Below are 20,848 nucleotides of genomic sequence, written 5' to 3'. Positions count from 1 at the left end.
CCTCCCTCCTTCCTCCCTTCTCTCCCTCCCTCCCTCCTTCCTCCCTTTCTTCCTTCCTTCCTACCTTCCTTCTGTCTTTCCTCTTTCTCCTGTCTCCTTCCTTCCCTCTCTTTCTTTCCTCCTTCCCTCCCCTCCTTCTTTCTCTTCCCTCCCTTCCTCCTTCGTTCCTTCCTTCCCTCCCTCCCTCCCTCTTTCCTCCCTTCCCTCCTCCCTTCCTTCCCTCCCTGCCTCCTTCCTCCCTTTCTCCCTTCCTTCCTACCATCCTTCTGTCTTTCCTCTCTCTCCTCTCTCCTTCCTTCCCTCCCTCCTTTCTTTCCTCCTTCCCTCTCATCCTTCCTTCTCTTCCCCCCCTCTCTCCTTCATTCCTTCTTTCCCTCCCTCCCTCCCTCCCTCCCTCCCTCCCTTCCTTCCTTCCTTCCCCTCCCTCCTTCCCCTCCTTCTTTGGATCAGGGAGGTCATTGGAGACCTTGGTGCATGTCACAGGCTGAGACTCTTAGAAGATCCAGAGTGGGGCCTGTGGCTCCCCTGGGCAGGTTGAACGCATTGTTGTACAGATCTCACGACTCACTCACTGTCCCCCATGGATGGAAACCACAAAGCGACCGACCTTCAGCCCCCAGGTGTCAATCCTTTCATTTCAGGGACATTCCTCCCACAGAGCATGTATCAGCAGAAAACATACAATCCGAGCGCCGGGAGATCTCCAAAGTCTTTCTAGCTTGTAACACCCATGTCAACCCAAGGCTCCACCCTGCTCTTTCTTCCTCCAGAGGAGGCCTGTGACTTCTTACCAACCGCTGCGCAAACAGCTTCCTCAAACTGCTTTTAAAATGGCCCAGAGCTTTCATTTCAGTTTCAGGGAGAAGTTTTGTGCCCCGCCTGGACGTGCCCAGGTGTGAAACCTAAGGTTATGCACGAGTCAGCACCGCCCTCCACGGCCAGCTGGGCACCTCCGGCCACCTATGGCTTCAGGAGGAAAATCAGACCCTTCCTTCTTAGGGTTCTGCCTGCTGTGGCCGTGGGGGACGTCTGGAAGGACAGACGCTTCAGCCATGCACTGCTGATGAAAAATGTGTCTGTCAAAGGGACACTAGTTTTATTTCGAGAATGTAAAGTGGACAGAACTGGAAACAGGGGTGCCCTGGAATTGTTCTTTTGCTTGTTTGTTTTTGTTTTATGGAGATGGGGTCTTGCTTTGTTGCCCAGGCTGGAGGGCAGTGGTGCAAACGTAACTCACTGCAGCCTCCAATGCCTGGCCTCAAGCAATCCTCCTGCCTCAGCCTCCTGAGTAGCTGGGACTACAGGTGAGAGTACCACCATGCACAGCTAATATTTTTATTTTTTGTAGACATGGGGTTTTGCTATATTGCCCAGGCCGGTCTCAAACTCCTGGCTTCAAGCAATCCTCCTGAGTAGCTGGGACTACAGGTGCATGCCACCATGCCCAGCTAATATTTTTATTTTTTGTAGACATGGGGTTTTGCTATATTGCCCAGGCTGGTCTCAAACTCCTGGCTTCAAGCAATCCTCCTGAGTAGCTGGGGCTACAGGTGCATGCCACCATGCACAGCTAATATTTTTATTTTTTGTAGACATGGGGTTTTGCTATATTGCCCAGGCCGGTCTCAAACTCCTGGCTTCAAGCAATCCTCCTGAGTAGCTGGGACTACAGGTGCATGCCACCATGCCCAGCTAATATTTTTATTTTTTGTAGACATGGGGTTTTGCTATATTGCCCAGGCTGGTCTCAAACTCCTGGCTTCAAGCAATCCTCCTGAGTAGCTGGGGCTACAGGTGCATGCCACCATGCACAGCTAATATTTTTATTTTTTGTAGACATAGGGTTTTGCTATATTGCCCAGGTTGGTCTCAAACTCCTGGCATCAAGCAATCCTCCTGCTTTAGCCTCCTGAGTAGCTGGGACTACAGGTGAGAGTACCACCATGCACAGCTAATATTTTTATTTTTTGTAGACATGCAGTTGTGCTATGTTGCCCAGGCTGGTCTCAAACTCCTGGCTTCAAGCAATCCTCCTGCCTCAGCCTCCTGAGTAGCTGGGACTACAGGTGCATGCCACCATGCCCAGCTAACATTTTTATTTTTTGTAGACATGGGGTTTTGCTGTGTTGCCCAGGCCGGTCTCAAACTCCTGGCTTCAAGCAATCCTCCTGCCTTAGCTTCCTGAGTAGCTGGGACTACAGGTGAGAGTACCACCATGCACAGCTAATATTTTTATTTTTTGTAGACATGGGGTTTTACTCTTTTGCCCAGGCTGGTCTCAAACTCCTGGCTTCAAGCAATCCTCCTGCCTCGGCCTCCCAAAGTGTTGGGATTACAGGCCTGAGCCATCGCGCCTGGGCTGGAATTTGTGGCTTTAACCCTCCAGGTAGGCAGCTGTGCCTCGCACACATTTAACCAGCACGTGCTGTTGCAAGTCCTGCAATGGCGGCCTCACCCAGCCACCCTCATGTCTGTAACCTGTGTGGTCTGACGATCCAGCAAGCAGTCCCTTCGCAGCCAGACGTGTTGCAATTTCGGGTCTGTCCCCTGTGGCCACTGGACAGCCCCCAGGGAAGACAGCCAGCCAGGACTGCTGAGCAACGTGGGTGATTAATCAAGAAATTACCTCTAACCGTCACCAGCTGCCCGGACACAAGAGGCACCGGCTTGCGGTTTGGGTCCCGCCGAGGCTGGGGCGGCAGGATGGAAATTTCACAAAATGAGTACAACGGTTGCTCTTGGCGGTGTCTGGCCTGCAGAGGTGGCTTTTCCAGAAATATCTGGGCACTGAATGGTCTGAAGCAACAGACCGACCACAGGTGGGCGCTCAGGGGCTGCAGGTTAGACCCTATTTTTTTCTTTTCTTTTTCTTTTCTTTTTTTTTTTTTTTTTTTTTTGGAACTCTGTCACCCAGGCAGGGGTGCAGTGGCGCGATCTCGGCTCACTGCAACCTCTGCCTCCCTGAGTTCAAATGATTCTCCTGCCTCAGCCTCCCGAGTAGCTGGGACTACAGGCGTCCGCCACCCTGCCTGGCTACTTTTTGTATTTTGAGTAGAGACGGGGTTTTACCATATTTGCCAGGCTGGTCTTGAATTCCTGACCTCAGGTGATCCAATGGCCCCGGCCTCCCAAAGTGCTGGGATGACAGGCGTGAGCCACCATGCCCGGCCAGGTTGGACCCTTTTTCTTACGCTTTGCAGGAAATGCATACCTTTCTGGCAGCAATGCATCCAGGAATGTTTCTCACCTGTTGAGGGTCTGTGTGTATCTCTCCCACCCCTCTCATTCATTTCTTCTAAAAACAGCTTTACCAGCCGGGTGCTGTGGCTCACACCTATAATCCCAGCACTTTGGGAGGCCGAGGCGGGCAGATCACCAGGTCAGGAGATCGAGACCATCCTGGCTAACATGGTGAAACCCCATCTCTACTAAAAAAAACACAAAAAAATTAGCGTGGTGGTAGGTGCCTGTCGTCCCAGCTACTCTGGAGGCTGAGGCCGGAGAATGGCGTGAACCCGGGAGGTGGAGCTTGCAGTGAGCTGAGATGGCGCCACTGCACTCAAGCCTGGGCAACAGAGCAAGACTCCGTCTCAAAAATAAATAAATAAATAAATAAATAAATAAATAAAATAAAATAAACAAAAACAAAAACAGCTTTACCAAGATGTGAGTTACATATTACATATCATAACCTTTCGCTCATTCATACATTTCAATGGTTTTTAATATATTCACAGATGTGTAAACAACACCATCATGCAATTCCAGAACCATTTTCCTCCCTGAACAAAACTCAGAACCTGGCCAGGCATCATGGTTCACACCTGTCATCCCAGCACTTTGGGAGGCCGAGGCGGGTGGATCACCAGGTCAGGAGATCGAGACCATCCTGGCTAACATGGTGAAACCCCATCTCTACTAAAAAAAAACACAAAAAAATTAGCGTGGTGGCAGGTGCCTGTGGTCCCAGCTACTCTGGAGGCTGAGGCAGGAGAACGGCGTGAACCCAGGAGATGGAGCTTGCAGTGAGCTGAGATGGTGCCACTGCACTCAAGCCTGGGTGACAGAGTGAGACTCCATCTCAAAAATAAATAAATAAATAAAATAAAAAACAAAACAAACAAAAAACAGCTTTACCAAGATGTGAGTTACATATTACATACCATAACCTTTCGCTCATTCATACATTTCAATGGTTTTTAATATATTCACAGATGTGTAAACAACACCATCATGCAATTCCAGAGCCATTTTCCTCCCTGAACAAAACTCAGAACCTGGCCAGGCATCGTGGTTCACACCTGTCATCCCAGCACTTTGGGAGGCCGAGGCGGGTGGATCACCTGAGGTCAGGAGTTCGAGACCAGCCTGGCTAACATGGTAAAACCCCATCTCTACTAAAAATACACAAGAAATTAACCGAGTGTGGTGGCGGGTGCCTGTCATCCCAGCTACTCCAGAGGCTGAGGCAGGAGAATTGCTTGAACCACTGTGTGGGGCAGAGGTTGCAGTGAGCCGAGATCACACCATTGCACTCAAGCCTGGGCAACAAAAGCGAAACTCCATCTCGAAACAAAACAACACAACACAAAACAAAAACCGTTGAGAACCCCACAACTGTCGATCCTGTTGTTTCCTGTCCTCAGCCCCTGTCAACCTCAAATCTGCTTTCTGGTCCCTGTGGATTAGCCTATTCTAGACATTTTATAAGAAGAAAATTCGACAATATGTGATCTTTTGTGTCCAGCTTCTGTCACTGAGCCTGGAGTCTTCAAAGTTCATCCACACAGGAGTCTGTGTCAGAGCTTAAGTCCTTTTAGTGGCTGCATAATAGTCCATTGTGTGGGCACATATACACCATGGAATACTATGCAGCCATCAAAAAGGATGAGTTCACGTCCTTTGCAGGGACATGGATGCAGCTGGAAACCATCATTCTCAGCAAACTATCGCAAGAACAGAAAACCAAACACCGCATGTTCTCACTCATAGGTGGGAATTGAACAATGAGATCACTTGGACACAGGGAGGGGAACATCACACACTGGGGCCTGTTGTGGGGAGGGTAGAGGGTGGAGGGATAGCATTAGGAGATACACCTAATGTAAATGATGAGTTAATGGGCGCAGCACACCAACATGGCACATGTATACCTATGTAACAAACCTGCACGTTGTGCACATGTACCCTAGAACTTAAAGTATAATAATAATAAAAAAGAAGAAATGTAAGTCCATAATGAGATATATGTACTTTGCAATGGTAAGAGTCTATGAATTAATATAAAACATGCGTGGTTTTTTTTTTTTTTATCAGAAATGGTTATTAAAATTTTATGAAAAGCCTTTTCAGCATCTATGAAAATAATCACATTTTTCTTTAGGTCTATTAATGTGGTGACATGAATATTTTAATTATCTATTCCCTCAGTTGTAAAATACCATCATTTGTATAACCAGGTCTTTTAAAAAATAGCTTCTGGGGGGCAAAATACAAATAAAAATATTATTTATATAAGTAAAAAAATTGTCCACTGTATGGATAGACAAATTCTGTTTATTCATCCTCTGTGGATGGTTCTGATTTTTTTTTTTAATTGAGATGGAGTCTTGCTCTGTTGCCCAGGCTGAAGTGCAATGGCATTATCTCAGCTCACGGCAACCTCCATCTCCCGGGTTCAAGCGATTCTCCTGCCTCAGCCTCCTGGGTAGCTGGGGCTACAGGAACCTGCCACCACGCCTGGCTAATTTTTTTGTAATTTTTTTTTCTTTTTGAGACGGAGTTTCACTCTTTTTGCCCAGGCTGGAGTGCAACGGTGTGATCTCAGCTCACTGCAACCTCCGCCTCCCGGGTTCAAGCGATTCTCCTGCCTCAGCCTCCCGAGTAGCTGGGGCTACAGGCGCCCGCCACCACACCCAGCTAATTTTTGTATTTTTAGTAGAGACGGGGTTTCACCGTGTTAGCCAGGATGGTTGCGAACTGTTGACCTCAGGTAATCCACCCTCCTCAGCCTCCCAAAGTGCTGGGATTGCAGATGTGAGCCACCGTGCCCAGCCCTTTTTTTTTTTTTTTTGTAATTTTAGTAATGATGGGGTTTTACCATGTTGGCCAGGCTGGTCTCAAACTCCTGATCTCAGATGATCCGCCTGCCTCAGCCTCCCAAAGTGCTGGGATTCCAGGTATGAGCTACCACACCTACCCCATTTTTTTTTTTTTTTTTTTTTTGTAATTTTAGTAGTGATGGGGTTTCATCATGTTGGCCAGGCTGGTCTCAAACTCCTGATCTCAGATGATCTGCCCACCTCAGCCTCCCAAAGTGCTGGGATGACAGGTGTGAGCCACCACGCCCGGCGTGTTCCTGATTCTTGGAGCTGCTCTCCCCTCATTCCCAGCCCTGGGAATCCCTTTCTGAAGGGTTCAGATGAGGAGAGCAGGAATCCTACAGTCTTGTTCGGGGTGGACCTTACAGGATTGGGATGAGAAAGACAAAAAAGGTAGCCCTTATTGGCAGCAGGGATGGCATGCCAGTGACAGACCCTTTTTGACAGCTATTGTCTCCTAGCTACAGCAACCCCTCCTTCCTGAGTGTTGGGGGCTGTCCCCAAGTATTGAGCACACAGGGGAGCGAGAGGGCCCAGCCCTAAGGAGTCACAAGCCAGCCCCATGCTTCTCATCTGCTCTCCTTTCTGGGTTTGTGGGGTGTTTGCACCACCCAGTTTGTGGTTCTTTTGATAGGGCTGCCTCAGGAGGCCCTGAACCCCAAACGCGGCAAATGGCACTCTGTTGGAGCTGTGCTGCTGGAAGACAATCAAAACGGATGCTGGCTTCAATTACCTACTTTGATTACATAGGAGGAAGTTGTCGTGGACCACACCCTGCATGATACACTCGTTAGTATGGCCATTTCTTACTTAGAAATAGAGTCTGAGTCTATGTCATTCCTGAAGTCAAAAATGCGGTCATAATAGAGTAGGGAGAAGCCCTAATAGAATTCACTGGTGTCCTCAGGAGAAAGAGAAATTTAGGCACAGACACAGTGAAGGCATGGGAAGATGAAGACAGAGACGAGAGTGGATGGATGGGTAGATGGGTGAATACATGCATGGATGGGTGGGTGGATGGATGGGTACATGCATAGATGAGTGGATGAATGGGTACATAGGTGGGTGGATGGATGGATGAATGGATGGATGCGTGGCTGAATGGATGAGTGCCTGGGTGGGCAGATGGATGGGTGGGTGGATGGATGGTTGGATGGATGGAGTGCATGGAAGGGTGGGTGGGTGGGTGGGAGGGTGAATGTGTGGATGAATAGTGGGTGGGTAGGTGGGTGCATGGGTGGATGGATGGATCAATTTTTAGGTGAATGGATGTGTGGGTGGATGAATTGATGGGTTGATGGGTAGATGGATGGGAAGATGTATAGATGAGTAGGTGTATGGGTGGATGGATGGATGGGTGGATAGATGGATGAGTGGTTGGATGGGTGGGGGATGGATGATGAATGGATGGGGATGGGTAGATGGATGGGTGGGTGGAAGGGTGGATGAATGGTGGGTGCATTTGTGAATGGATGAGTGAGTGGGTGGGTGGATGGGTGGGTGGATAGATGGATGAGAGGGTAGATGGGTGGTTGGATGGATGATGAATGGATGGGGATGGGTAGATGGATGGGTGGATGGATAGATGGTGGGTGGGTTTGTGAATGGGTGAGTGGTTGGGTGGGTGGATGGGTGGATGGATGGATCAGTATTTAGGTGAATGGATGTGTGGGTGGATGAATTGATGGGTTGATGGGTAGATGGATGGGAAGATGTATAGATGAGTAGGTGGATGGGTGGATGGATGGATGGGTGGATAGATGGATGAGAGGGTGGATGGGTGGGTGGATGGATGATGAATGGATGGGGATGGGTAGATGGATGGGTGGGTGGAAGGGTGGATGAATGGTGGGTGCATTTGTGAATGGATGAGTGAGTGGGTGGGTGGATGAGTAGATGGATGGATCAGTATTTAGGTGAATGGGAAGAATCCAGGTTTGGGACATCTCCCATGACCAGGTTGTTCAGGATTTTACAATGTGGTGTCAGGGTCACTGTTAGTGCACCCAGACGTGTTTGAGGAAGAGTCCTTGATACCGATTTAGAAAAATAATGGGTCGGCCAGGCGCAGAGGATCACACCTGTAATCCCAGCATTTTGGGAGGCCGAGGCAGGTGGATCACTAGGTCAGGAGATCAAGACCATCCTGGCTAACACGGTGAAACCCTGTCTCTACTAAAAATACAACAACGACAACGACAACAAAAATTAGCCGGGCGTGGTGGTGGGTGCCTGTAGTCCCAGCTACTCGGGAGGCTGAGGCAGGAGAATGGCATGAACCAGGGAGGCGGAGCTTGCAGTCTGCCGAGGTCGTGCCACTGCATGCCAGCCTGGGAGACAGAGCGAGACTTCGTCTCAAAAAAAAAAAAAAAAAAAAGAAATATAATGGGTCATGTAGATGTTTGAGAGGTAGCTGAGGGTGACCAATGCCAGGTCTAGAAGAACAAGGGTCATCTAAAAGGCTTCCCCCACCCTCAAGAATAGTTGGAAATGTAGGAGACATCTCTGGTCGTCACAACTTAAGGAAGGATGCTACTAGGATCTGGTGGGTGGAGCTCAGGGTTGGCGCTCAACACCCTACCATGCACTAGAGGGCCCCATCACAGATAACCATCCAGCCTCAAATATCTACAGTGCTGAGGTTGACAACCTGGCCTGAGCATAAGAAATTCACCATTGGCCTGGTGCAGTGGCTCACGCCTGTAATCTCAGCACTTTGGGAGGCTGAGGTGGGTGGATCACCTGAGGTCAGGAGTTTGAGACCAGCTTGGCCAACACGGTGAAGCCCCATCTCTACTAAAAATACAAAACTTAGACAGGCGTGTTGGCGGCCACCTGTAATCCCAGCTACTTGGGAAGTTGAAGCAGGAGAATTGCTTGAACCCGGGAGGCAGAGGTTGCAATAAGCTGAGATCGTGCCACTGCACTCCAGCCTGGGTGACAGAGTGAGATTCCATCCCCCCCAAAAAAAAAAAAAGAAATTCACCATCTATCTATCCATGAATCCATTTGTCTATCAATCCCCTGTCATCCATCTATGATCTATTGTCTGTCTATATCAATTATCTATCAATCAGCTAATCATCTTGCAACCAATGATCTATCATCTGTCTATATCAATTATCTATCAATCATCTATCTGTCTTCTATCACTTATCTATCTAGCAATCATATCTATCATGTATCAATTATGAATCAATCATCTTTCTACGGATCTGTCATCTATCCATATCAATTACCTACCAATCGATTATCTATTAATTACATCTATTTGTCATCTGTGTATCAGTTATCTAACAATGACATATATGTGTTCATCAATCATCTATCAATTATTTATCTATGCATCAATTATCTATCCATTCAATGGTTTGCAAATGTGAATGATTTAGGTATGATAATTGAGAAGATGCTCCTGGCATCTGGTGGGTAGATTCCAGGGACATTGCTCAACACCCCACAGTACACAAGATGGCCCCACCACGGAGGATGATCTGGCGTGAAATGTCAGCAGTGCTGAGGCTGAGAAACCTGCCCTCAAGCAACTGTGTGACAAGAACAGGCTTCAGCAAAACACACAGAGCCCAGGAGTACTTTCCAAAGAATGCCTGCAAGAGACTTTCAGGGAGAGAAAGGACCCCAGGGAGATGGTCCTAGCAAGGAGCTGGTGTCACGGAAAGGGACAGTGGTCTCATCATGGTTAGTGACTAGCTGTGGATGAAGAACGATTCCTTAAAATGCCTGCACGTGCCCCTCATTGTCTTGCCATCATGGACCTCCCACTCCATCATAGAGGAGGAGACCTGGTCTACGGGAAGACATAAGGAACATGGGCTAAAACATCTCTTGGTCCCTGGGCTGGAGTGGGGTCAGACGTCAGAGCTGTGGCCAGAAGCAATGACAAAGAGAAGGTCTTGACTCCTCTGGAACCTTCCTTTGGTATCTCCTGTTTCCAATCCTACGCATTTCTCTGTATGATGGACACCAATGCTTTTAAAATGAAAATGGCACTTGCAGGCGTGTGTGTGTGTGTGTGTGTGTGTGTGTGTGTGTAGGCACAGCAGGGAAGCAGAAATCATTACCAACATACCTTTTGCAAACAGGGATCCCATAAACCAGAGAGATTGCAGAAGGCAGACTGTAAATAAGAGATTGCAGAGAGGTTATAGGGTGATAGACAGGTGCTTTTGGGAGGGAGGAAGTAGGAAGAAATTGGAGGTTTTCATTATGGGAAGCTGAAGTGACACAGGTATTATTTATTTATTTATTTATTTATTTATTTATGAGACAGAGTCTCACTCTGTTGCCCAGGCTGGAGTGCAGTGGTGCGATCTTGGCTCACTGCAACCTCTGCCTCCCGGGTTCAAGCGATTCTCCTGCCTCAGCCTCCTGAGTAGCTGGGATTACAGACACCTGCCACCACGCCTGGCTAATTTTTGTATTTTTAATAGAGATGGGGTTTCAGCATGTTGGCCAGGCTAATCTTAAACTCCTGACCTCATGATCTGCCCTCCTCGGCCTCCCAAAGTAATGGGATAGCAGATGTGAGCCACTGCGCCTGGCACAGGTATCTTTTTATGTGACCATAGATAGCAGGGGCTAAGGAAACAGAGAGGCTATGTGGTGGGCTCAGGGTGCAAAGACTATCATGGAGCATACCAGAAGCCTCCCGCCCCCTGCTGTCTGCCTTTCCGGTGGTCCCTCTCCACTGAACTGCAACTTATCCTAATAAAACCAGGGTTCATACCACCCCTTCCAGGCATGTTCCCAAGTCCCCTCACCCACAGAAGCAGATGCAACCTCTTCTGAACTTCCAACCACCACTGAGTTTTCAACTTTGGTTTAATGTTTAGACCTTCCAATTACAGAACACACACACCCTTGTTATGAGTAAAAGAATAAAGGGAAATAGAGAGCTCCGTATTCATGTTTGTCTTCATAGCTTTCCCCTCCAGGTCCCACTCCCCTTCAGAAATAACCTCTGGGAGCTCCTCTGCGGTGGAGCCTCCTTCCAGACACAGGTGAGTTTTATTTTTCTAGTAGGACATACACCCGTCACCACCTTTGTGAATGTCTTGTGGTGTCTCTAACCATATGCCCCACAGTGAGGGGATTTGGATGGATCAATTCTGCTTCAGCCTGTGCTTACACACACTCCTCTGTAAGTATTTTTGTGCATACCTGTGAGAACATTTTCTAGGATAGATTTCTAGGAGAAGAACGGCTGATGTGAAGGGTGTGCATATTTTAAATTGAATGCCTGTATTAGAAAGGAAGTAAGATCTAAAATCAACGATTTAAGTTTCCACCTCAAGGAACTAGAAAAAGAAGAGCAAATTAAATCTAATGGAAGAAGAAAGAAAGAAATCATAAATAATGGATTAGAGTATAAATCAATGAATTTGAAAACAGGAAATCCATAGAGGACAGAAATCAGTGGAATTGAAAACAGCAAGTCAATAGGCAAAAAAACCCCAACAAAACCATAGGCTTGTTCTTTGAAGTAACAATCAGTGAGACTAATAAGCTTCTGGCCAGGTTAACAACAACAACAAAGAGTGAGAACACAAGTTACTAATACTGCAAATGAAAGAGGAGACATCACTACAGATCCCACGGACATTCAAAAGCTCATAAAGAAATATTATACACAATTCTGCGCCCATAAAATCGATCACCTAGATGAAAAGCACAAAAGGACAAAATCTGACAACTCACACAACAAGAAATAGCCAATCTGAGTAAGCCTATATCTCTTAAAGAAATTGAATCAATAATTTAATAACCTTCCCAAACAAAAGGCTCCAGGCCCCGATGGGTTTACTGATGCATTTCCCCCAACATTTAAGGAAGAAATTATATTGACTCTCTATAATTCCTTCCAGAAGATAGAAACAGAGGCAGTATCACCAAATAGTACCCCAGTAAATTGCACCAATAGGTGCTTGCGGCTAATAGACAAGGGCAACACGTATTCTCATACCCTCATCAACAAGGGTGACAGCAATTTGCCTGAAGGGTGAGAAGTTTCAACTTATATTTTCATCACAGCCACAGAGGTTGACATGTTTCTTTCTTTTTTTTTTTTTTTTTTTGGCTGAGTCAGAGTTTCCCTCTGTCACCCGGGCTGGAGTGCAGTGGCACGACCTTGGCTCACAGAAGCTTGCACCTCCTGGGTTCAAGCAATACTCCCACCTCAGCCTCATGAGTAGCTGGGATTACAGGTGTGCTCCACCACACCAGCTAATTCTTGTAATTATTATTATTATTATTTTTTGAGATGGAGCCTCACTGTGTCGCCCAGGCTGGAGTGCAGTGGCGCGATCTCAGCTCACTGCAAGCTCCGCCTCCCAGGTTCACGCCATTCTCCTGCCTCAGCCTCCAAGTAGCTGGGACTACAGGCGCACGCCACCACGTCCGGCTAGTTTTTTTGTATTTTTAGTAGAGACAGAGTTTCACCGTGTAAGCCAGGGTGGTCTCCATCTCCTGACCTTGTGACCCGCTCGCCTCAGCCTCCCAAAGTGCTGGGATTACAGGTGTAAGCCATCGTACCCGGCCAATTCTTGTATTTTTAATAGAGACGGGATTTCACCATGTTGGCCAGGCTGGTCTCGAACTCCTGACCTCAGCTAATCTGCCCGCCTTGACCTCCCAAAGTGCTGAGATGACAGGCACAAACCCCTGTGCCCGGACAGGCTGGCATGTTTCTACATTGATTGACCACAGGTGTCCTTTTTGGGACATGACTTTGTTAGACATTTATCTGCTGGGCCTTTTGACTCTGTCTTGTTAATGGGATGCTCATAAATATGTATACGTCACAGGAACTGATTATATTTGTGCGGTTTTATTTCTAGGTTCTCTATGCTTAAATCTAGGTGTCTTTTAGGGAACACACCACTGTTCTTTTTTTGGTTGTTGAGACAGAGTTTCACACGGTCGCCCAGGCTGAAGTGCAGTGGAGCCATCTCACCTGGGCTCCAATGATCCGCCCCCCTTGGCCTCTCAAAGTGTTGGGATTACAGGCATCTGCTAACAGACCTCAATATAAAACGCAAAACTAGAAAACTTCTAGAAGATAGTAGAGAAGAGAATCTAATTGATCTCAGATCTGGTGGTGATGACTTTTTAGGCACCACAACAAAGGCAGCAACTGGGAAAGAAATGATTGAAAAGTTGGACTTTGTTCGGGTTAAAAATGTCTGGTCTCAGCCGGGTGCAGTGGCTCACGCCTGTCATCCCAGCACTTTGGGAGGCCAAGGCGGGCAGATCACCTGAGGTCAGGAGTTCAAGACCAGCCTGGCCAACATGGTGAAACCCTGTCTCTACTAAAAATATAAAAATTAGCCAGGTATGGTGCCATGTGCCTGTAGGCCGAGCTCCTTGGGAGGCTGAGGCAGGAAAATCACTTGAACCCTGGAGGGAGAGGTTGCAGTGAGCGGAGATTGCACCACTACACTCTAGCCTGAGCAACAGAGTGAGACTCTGTCTCAAAAATAATAATAATAATAATAATAATAATAATAATAATAATAATAAAGGCAAAAACGTCTGGTCTGCAAAAGACACTGTGAATGGAACGAGAAGTCACAGGCATGGAGAAGATATTTCCAAGACACGTATCTGTAACCAGTATGTGGTCAGGTGCACTGGCTCACGCCCGTCATCCCAGCACTTTGGGAGGCCAAGGCAGTGGATCATGAGGTCAGGAGCTGGAGACCAGTTTGGTTAACATGGAGAAACCTCGTCTCCATTAAAAATACAAAAATGAGCTGGGCATGGTGGTGGGCGCCTGTTATCCCAGCTTCTCAGGAGGCTGAGGCAGGAGAATTGCTTGAACCCAGGAGGCCGAGGTTGCAGTGAGCCGAGACTGCACCACTGCACTCCAGCCTGGGTGACAGAGTGAGACTCCATCTTAAAAAAAAAAAAAAAAAAAAAAAGCAAGAGCTTGTCTACACAAACAATTTAAAAATATTAGCTGGACATGGTGGTGTACACCTAGAGTCCCAGCTACACAAGGGACTGAGACAGGGCCTCTCTTGAGGCCCGGAGGTTGAGGCTGCAGTGAGCAATTGTTGTACCACAGCCGCCCCCCGCCCCCAGCTTGGTTGACAGAGCAAGGCCCTGTCTCAAATGAAAAAAAAAAAAAAAAAAAAAAAAAAAGGGTGAGTTCATGTCCTTTGCAGGGACATGGATGAAGCTGGAAACTATCATTTTCAGAAACTAAGAGAGGAACAGAGAACCAAACACCGCGTGTTCTCACTCATAAGTGGGAGTTGAACAATGAGAATGCAGGGAGGGGAACATCACACACTGGGGCCTGTCGGGGGGTGGGGGGCTAGGGGAGGGAGAGCATTAGGAGAAACTCCTAATGTAGATGGCAGGTTGACAGGTGCTGCAAACCATCATGGCACGTGTACACCTGTGCAACAAACCTGCACGTTCTGCACCTGTATCCCAGAACTTAAAGTATAATAAAAATTAAAATAAAGAACTTTTTTTGTAAAACAAAGAACCAGTATGCAAAATGTGCCAAAAAAACCTCTTCAGACTCAACCACTGGAAAACAAACGGCCGCATTTAAACATGGGCCTCCTCACCAAAGGTGCTTTGCAGGTGGTACATTCGCCTACGAAAAATCACTCCACGTCGTAACTCATCGGGGGATTGCAAATGAATACCGCTGAGACGTGTTAGGCGACGGGTCTGGAAATGACTAAGATCTAGAGATGCCAACGGATGAAATACCGGAACTCTCACTGAAGGCTGGTCACAAGAGAGTCCCTGCACCCTCTGACTTTGAGGTCACTGTGCAGCCTGGAATCAGATTTTCTTTTCTTTTTTTTTTTTTTTCTTGAGACTGAATCTTGCTCTGTGGTCCAGGCTGGAGGGCAATGGTGCCATCTTGGCTCCCTGCAACCTCCGCCTCCTGGGTTCAAGTCATTCTCCTGCCTCAGCCTCCAGAGTAGCTGACAGGCACCTGCCACCATGCCTGGCTAAGTTTTGTTATTTTTAGTAGAGACTGGGTTTCTCCATGTTGGTCAGGCTGGTCTCAAACTCCCGACCTCAGGTGATCCACCTGCCTCGACCTCCCAAAGTGCTGCGATCACAGGCGTGAGCCACCGTGCCCGGCCATGTAGTCACATTTTCCTCAAACTTTGGGTTTAGGGGAGCCCAGCTTTGGGATTAGGAGAGTCCAGCTTTGGATTTAAGGGATCCCAGTTTTGGGTTTAGGGGAGCTCAGCTTTGGGATTAGGAGAGTACAGCTTTGGGTTTAGGAGAACTCAGTTTTGGGATTAGGAGAGTACAGCTTTGGGTTTAGGGGAACTCAGTTTTGGGATTAGGAGAGTACAGCTTTGGGTTTAGGGGAGCCCAGCTTCCATCCCTCGCACCCTCAAAGTTCCCCATCTTTGTAGACCCAGTGACCTCTGTTACTGTGATAACACCTGCCTCTGAACGAACTCTGTGTTCTACTGACTTGAAAGTGAGCTGCCAACCCCAGTGAACCGGCAGCTGGCAGGCGTCGGGGGAAGAGAGGACCTGCTTGCCTCGGCCTCAGATCACAAGGCAAGAATCCTCGTAGCTAAGCACAAAAACGCGTAGGAAATGCTCTGAGCTCTGTCGCTCTGTGTTGATTTTCCTCTATTGCATAACCCAACCAAACAGACAGTTTGCCCAGCGAGATTTGCATGCTGCCCTCCGCGGACGCCCGTGACGATTTTGAGCCGTGTTCTCTGCAAAGGCAGCGACCGCGTTTCTCTGATTTCTGTATCTCATTCTCAGAGTGTATAACACACGGCTTCACCACGGGCCAGAGCGCGGATTCTGAGAAACACGAGTAGCTCTTTTTAAAACAAAATTAATGTGTGTGCGTATGTGTGTGTGTGCGCGCGTGCACGACGGCTGTTTTTTTAAAGTTTCCAAGTACTTGACCGTGCACACACCTCTCTGGGTGGGGATGTCTGAACAGCAGCTGCAAAATCTACCTCGCTCTGGAAAGCAGGAAGCCACTGTACGTGGAATTAAGCTAATTAACATGAAATGCCCTTCAGTGAAAAAAAAACAAAAAATGAAAAAACCCAGTTGTTGACGTGTGGGCCCTTCCCTGCTGCAAAAGAAGGTGCAAATAGCACGTCTTCTGAAATGTAAGCACTTCTGCCATTACCGAGCCGCAGTGCCAATGGTTACCGGGGGTTACGGCAGACACATTTGTTGAACAGATGATGTGAGGTGACAGGAAGGTTTGCAGGCTCCACTTCCTAACAGCCGTTCTCTGTTTAAAGACCGTTGCTCAGGGTTAATTGACGCCGACTTGCCTCATGATAGTTTAATTGTAATGAGGTGGATTTTACTCACCCTGTTTCCAGCCGTGTGCCCAGCGGAGCAGCCAAAGAGAAAGACCCCCGGAGGTGAAACCGAGACGGCCTCAACTATCTTGTTCCTGTCTGAAGTCGAAGCTGGGCTCCCTTAGATCCAAAGCAGGCCTTTCTTAAAACCCAAAGCTGCCCTCCCTCAGACTCAAAAGGAGGCTCCTTTAAGAACCAAAGAGAGCCTCCCTTAGACGCAAAGCTGAGCTCCCCAAAACCCAAAGCTGGGGTCCTTTAAACCCAAAGCTGGGCTCCTTTAAACCCAAAGCAGGGTTACCCTAAACCCAAAGCTGACCTCCTTTAAACCCAAAGCTGGGCTCCTTTAAACCCAAAGCAGGGTTACCCTAAACCCAAAGCTGACGTCCTCTAAACCCAAAGCTGGGCTCCTTTAAACCCAAAGCAGGGTTCCCCTAAACCCAAAGCTGGGCTCCCCTAAACCCAAAGCTAAGGTCCCTTAACCACAGAGCTGGGCTCTCCTAAACCCAAAGCTGACCTCCTTTAAACCAAAAACTGAGCTCCTTTAAACCCAAAGCAGGGTTCCCCTAAACCCAAAGCTAAGGTCCCTTAACCACAGAGCTGGGCTCTCCTAAACCCAAAGCTGACCTCCTTTAAACCCAAAGCTGGGCTCCTTTAAACCCAAAGCAGGGTTACCCTAAACCCAAAGCTGACGTCCTCTAAACCCAAAGCTGGGCTCCTTTAAACCCAAAGCAGGGTTCCCCTAAACCCAAAGCTGGGCTCCCCTAAACCCAAAGCTAAGGTCCCTTAACCACAGAGCTGGGCTCTCCTAAACCCAAAGCTAAGCTCCTTTAAACCAAAAACTGAGCTCCTTTAAACCCAAAGCAGGGTTCCCCTAAACCCAAAGCTAAAGTCTCTTAACCTCAGAGCTGGGCTCTCCTAAACCCAAAGCTGACCTCCTTTAAACCCAAAGCTGGGCTCCTTTAAACCCAAAGCAGGGTTCCCCTAAACCCAAAGCTGGGCTCCCCCAAACCCAAAGCAGGGTTCCCCTAAACCCAAAGCTGGGCTCCCCTAAACCCAAAGCTGGGCTCCCCTAAACCCAAAGCTGGGCTCCCTTAAACCCAAAGCTGGGCTCCCCTAAACCCAAAGCTGGGCTCCCTTAAACCCAAAGCTGGGCTCCCCTAAACCCAAAGCTGGACTCCCCTAAACCCAAAGCTGGGCTCCCCTAAACCCAAAGCTGGGCTCCCTTAAACCCAAAGCTGGACTCCCCTAAACCCAAAGCTGGGCTCCCTTAAACCCAAAGCTGGGCTCCTTTAAACCCAAAGCTGGGCTCCCCTAAACCCAAAGCTGGGCTCCCCTAAACAAAGCTGGACTCCCCTAAACCCAAAGCTGGGCTCTCCTAAACCCAAAGCTGGGCTCCCCTAAACCCAAAGCTGGACTCCCCTAAACCCAAAGCTGGACTCCCCTAAACCCAAAGCTGGGCTCCTTTAAACCCAAAGCTGGGCTCCCCCAAACCCAAAGCTGGACTCCCCCAAACCCAAAGCTGGGCTCCTTTAAACCCAAAGCTGGGCTCCTTTAAACCCAAAGCTGGACTCCCCAAAACCCAAAGCTGGACTCCTTTAAACCCAAAGCTGGGCTCCCCCAAACCCAAAGCTGGACTCCCCGAAACCCAAAGCTGGGCTCCCTTAAACCCAAAGCTGGACTCCCCTAAACCCAAAGCTGGACTCCCCTAAACCCAAAGCTGGGCTCCCTTAAACCCAAAGCTGGACTCCCCTAAACCCAAAGGTGGACTCCCTTAAACCCAAAGCTGAGCTCCTTTAAACCCAAAGCTGGGCTCCCCTAAACCCAAAGCTGGGCTCCCCTAAACCCAAAGCTGAGCTCCTTTAAACCCAAAGCTGGGCTCCTTTAAACCCAAAGCTAAGCTCCCTTAACCACAGAGCTGGGCTCCCTTAAACCCAAAGCTGAGCTCCTTTAAATGTACAGCTGGGCTTTCCTTAACCACAAATCTGAGTTCTCCTAAACCCAAAGCTGGGCTCCCTTAAACCCAAAGCTGGGCTCCCCTAAACCCAAAGCTGGGCTCCCCCTAAACTCAAAGCTGGACTCCCTTAAACCCAAAGCTGGGCTCCCTTAAACCCAAAGCTGGGCTCCCCTAAACCCAAAGCTGGGCTCCCCTAAACCCAAAGCTGGGCTCCCCCAAACCCAAAGCTGGGCTCCCCTTAAACCCAAAGCTGAGCTCCTTTAAACTCAAAGCTGGGCTCCCCTAAAACTCAAAGCTGAGCTCCTTTAAACCTACAGCTGGGCTTTCCTTAACCACAAATCTGAGTTCTCCCAAACCCAAAGCTGAGCTCCTTTAAACCCAAACCTGGGCTCCCCTTAAACCCAAAGCTGAGCTCCTTTAAACCCAAAGCTGGGCCCTCATAGACCTAAAGCTGGGTTCCCCTAAACCCAGGGAAGATTTTCATCTTTGAACACAAAGGAGCGTGTTTTTCTCTTGTTCCCTGGATCCAAACCCTCAATGACGGGAACCCTCAGCTGTGACAAGCATCCAGTATACGTATCTCCCCACGGTGTGAGCCATTTTCAGTCTCTCTCCTGTGAAAGGTAAAAGGATCCCAGGGTACCAGTGATCATCGACAGACACTCGTGTCTTTGTTCTCTTTGTGACCTGAGGGAGGTTCTCAGGTCAACAGAAAAGGATATTTTAAAAGATTTCAAAGCAGGACCCATCCTAGGCTACCCCACAGCACAAGAAATTCACAAAACAGGCCGGGCGCAGTGGCTCACGCCTGTCATCCCAGCACTTTGGGAGCCTGAGGCGGGCGGATTACGAGGTCAGGAGTTTGAGACCAGCCTGGTCAACGTGGTGAAACCCCCGTCTCTTCTAAAAATACAAAAAAACATTAGCTGGGCGTGGTGGCAGGTGCCTGTCATTCCAGCTACTCGGGAGGCTGAGACAGGAGAATTGCTGGAACCAGGGAGGTGGAGGTTGCAATGAGCTGAGATTGCACCGCTGCACTCCAGCCTCAGCCACAGAGCAAAACCCTGTTAAAAAAAAAAAAAAAGAAGCGGTAGCTGGGGCACCTTTCTGAGCAAAAACTAGAATCTTCCATGTCCTGTTCGAGTCCTGCGTGTTTGCAGATTGACTCTGAAAATCACCTGGTGGGTTCTCAAATGGTTAACCCTGTCATGCACCGATTCCCCTCCTATAGGTAAAAGCTGGAGACAAATAAAGACAGGTGGAGAATTTGTTAAGCAAACATCTGATTCCTTAATGATGTAATAATGTCTTTTTTTTTTTTTTTTTTTTTTTTGAGACAAGATTGCACTTGGTTGCTCAGGCTGGTCCCCAACTCCTAGACTCCAGAAATTCTCCTGCCTCAGTTTCCAAAAGTGTCGGGGTTACAGGTCGGAGCCACTGCACCCAGCCCTTAATAATGTCTTATTTCTTCTTTTGAAGGCAGATTCTCACTGGGTCACCCAGGCTGGAGTGCAGTGGCATTGTGGCTGTTCACTGCAAACCTTCACCTCTGGGGTTCAAGCAATTCTCGTGCCTCAGCCTCCTGAGTAGCTGGAACCGCAGGTGGGTGCCACCAAGCCCAGCTAAATTTTTGTCTTTTAGTAAAGATGGACATTTTACCCTGTTGCCCAGGCTGGCCTCAAACTCCTGAGGTCAGGCAATCCCCTTGCCTTGGCCACCCAAAATGCTAGGATTACAGGTGTGAGCCACTGCACCTGGCCCCTTAATGACGTCTTCCTGTAAATTATGGCCAAATGTGTTCACATTAATTTAAGTATTACCTAATTAACATTTTATTTACTTTTGTTTCTCTTTTATATTGTAATTAAGGCTACATGGATACATAAATTTAAGAATATTTAGCCGGGCGCGGTGGCTCAAGCCTGTAATCCCAGCACTTTGGGAGGCCGAGATGGGCGGATCACGAGGTCAGGAGATCGAGACCATCCTGGCTAACACGGTGAAACCCCGTCTCTACTAAAAAAAAAATACAAAAAACTAGCCGGGCGCGGTGGCGGGCGCCTGTAGTCCCAGCTACCAGGAGGCTGAGGCAGGAGAATGGCGTGAACCCGGGAGGCGGAGCTTGCAGTGAGCTGAGATCCGGCCACTGCACTCCAGCCTGGGCGGCAGAGCGAGACTCCGTCTCAAAAAAAAAAAAAAAAAAAAAAAAAGAATATTTAAATAATATACATAATCCTATAAAGTAATATAATATATAAATTATATATTACAGATCAGATGTTTTTATGTATGATATTTATATAGAATAATTTATTTACAAATTATATAAATTAAACATGTTATATAGTATGCATATTTAATAATTATAATATATTGTCTAGTATTACTTATATGTTATATATAATTTATACATATATGTGACATATTGAACATAGCATATATAAAAT

At 48.0% G+C, this 20,848-nt stretch overlaps 1 protein-coding gene across 3 annotated transcripts in view; it reads right to left on the bottom strand.

Moving 5' to 3' along the window:
* LOC126946853 (P2Y purinoceptor 8) overlaps positions 1 to 20,848 on the bottom strand; it is a 74,102-nt gene that overhangs the window by 5,567 nt on the left and 47,687 nt on the right. Inside the window, exon 1 of one of the 3 annotated variants that reach the window (XM_050777567.1) lies at positions 608 to 1,489. The exons of the other annotated variants lie outside the window; for them this stretch is intronic. The gene's annotated coding sequence lies outside the window, so the exon portion shown is untranslated. Of the gene's footprint in view, positions 1 to 607; positions 1,490 to 20,848 lie in introns of those variants that run through there. 3 annotated transcript variants of the gene reach the window in all.

The sequence above is a fragment of the Macaca thibetana genome, chromosome X, assembly GCF_024542745.1.
Source record: "Macaca thibetana thibetana isolate TM-01 chromosome X, ASM2454274v1, whole genome shotgun sequence".
Lineage (NCBI taxonomy): Eukaryota > Metazoa > Chordata > Mammalia > Primates > Cercopithecidae > Macaca > Macaca thibetana.
Note: the sequence above shows the minus strand (reverse complement) of the source record. Positions and strands in the feature narration are given on the sequence as shown.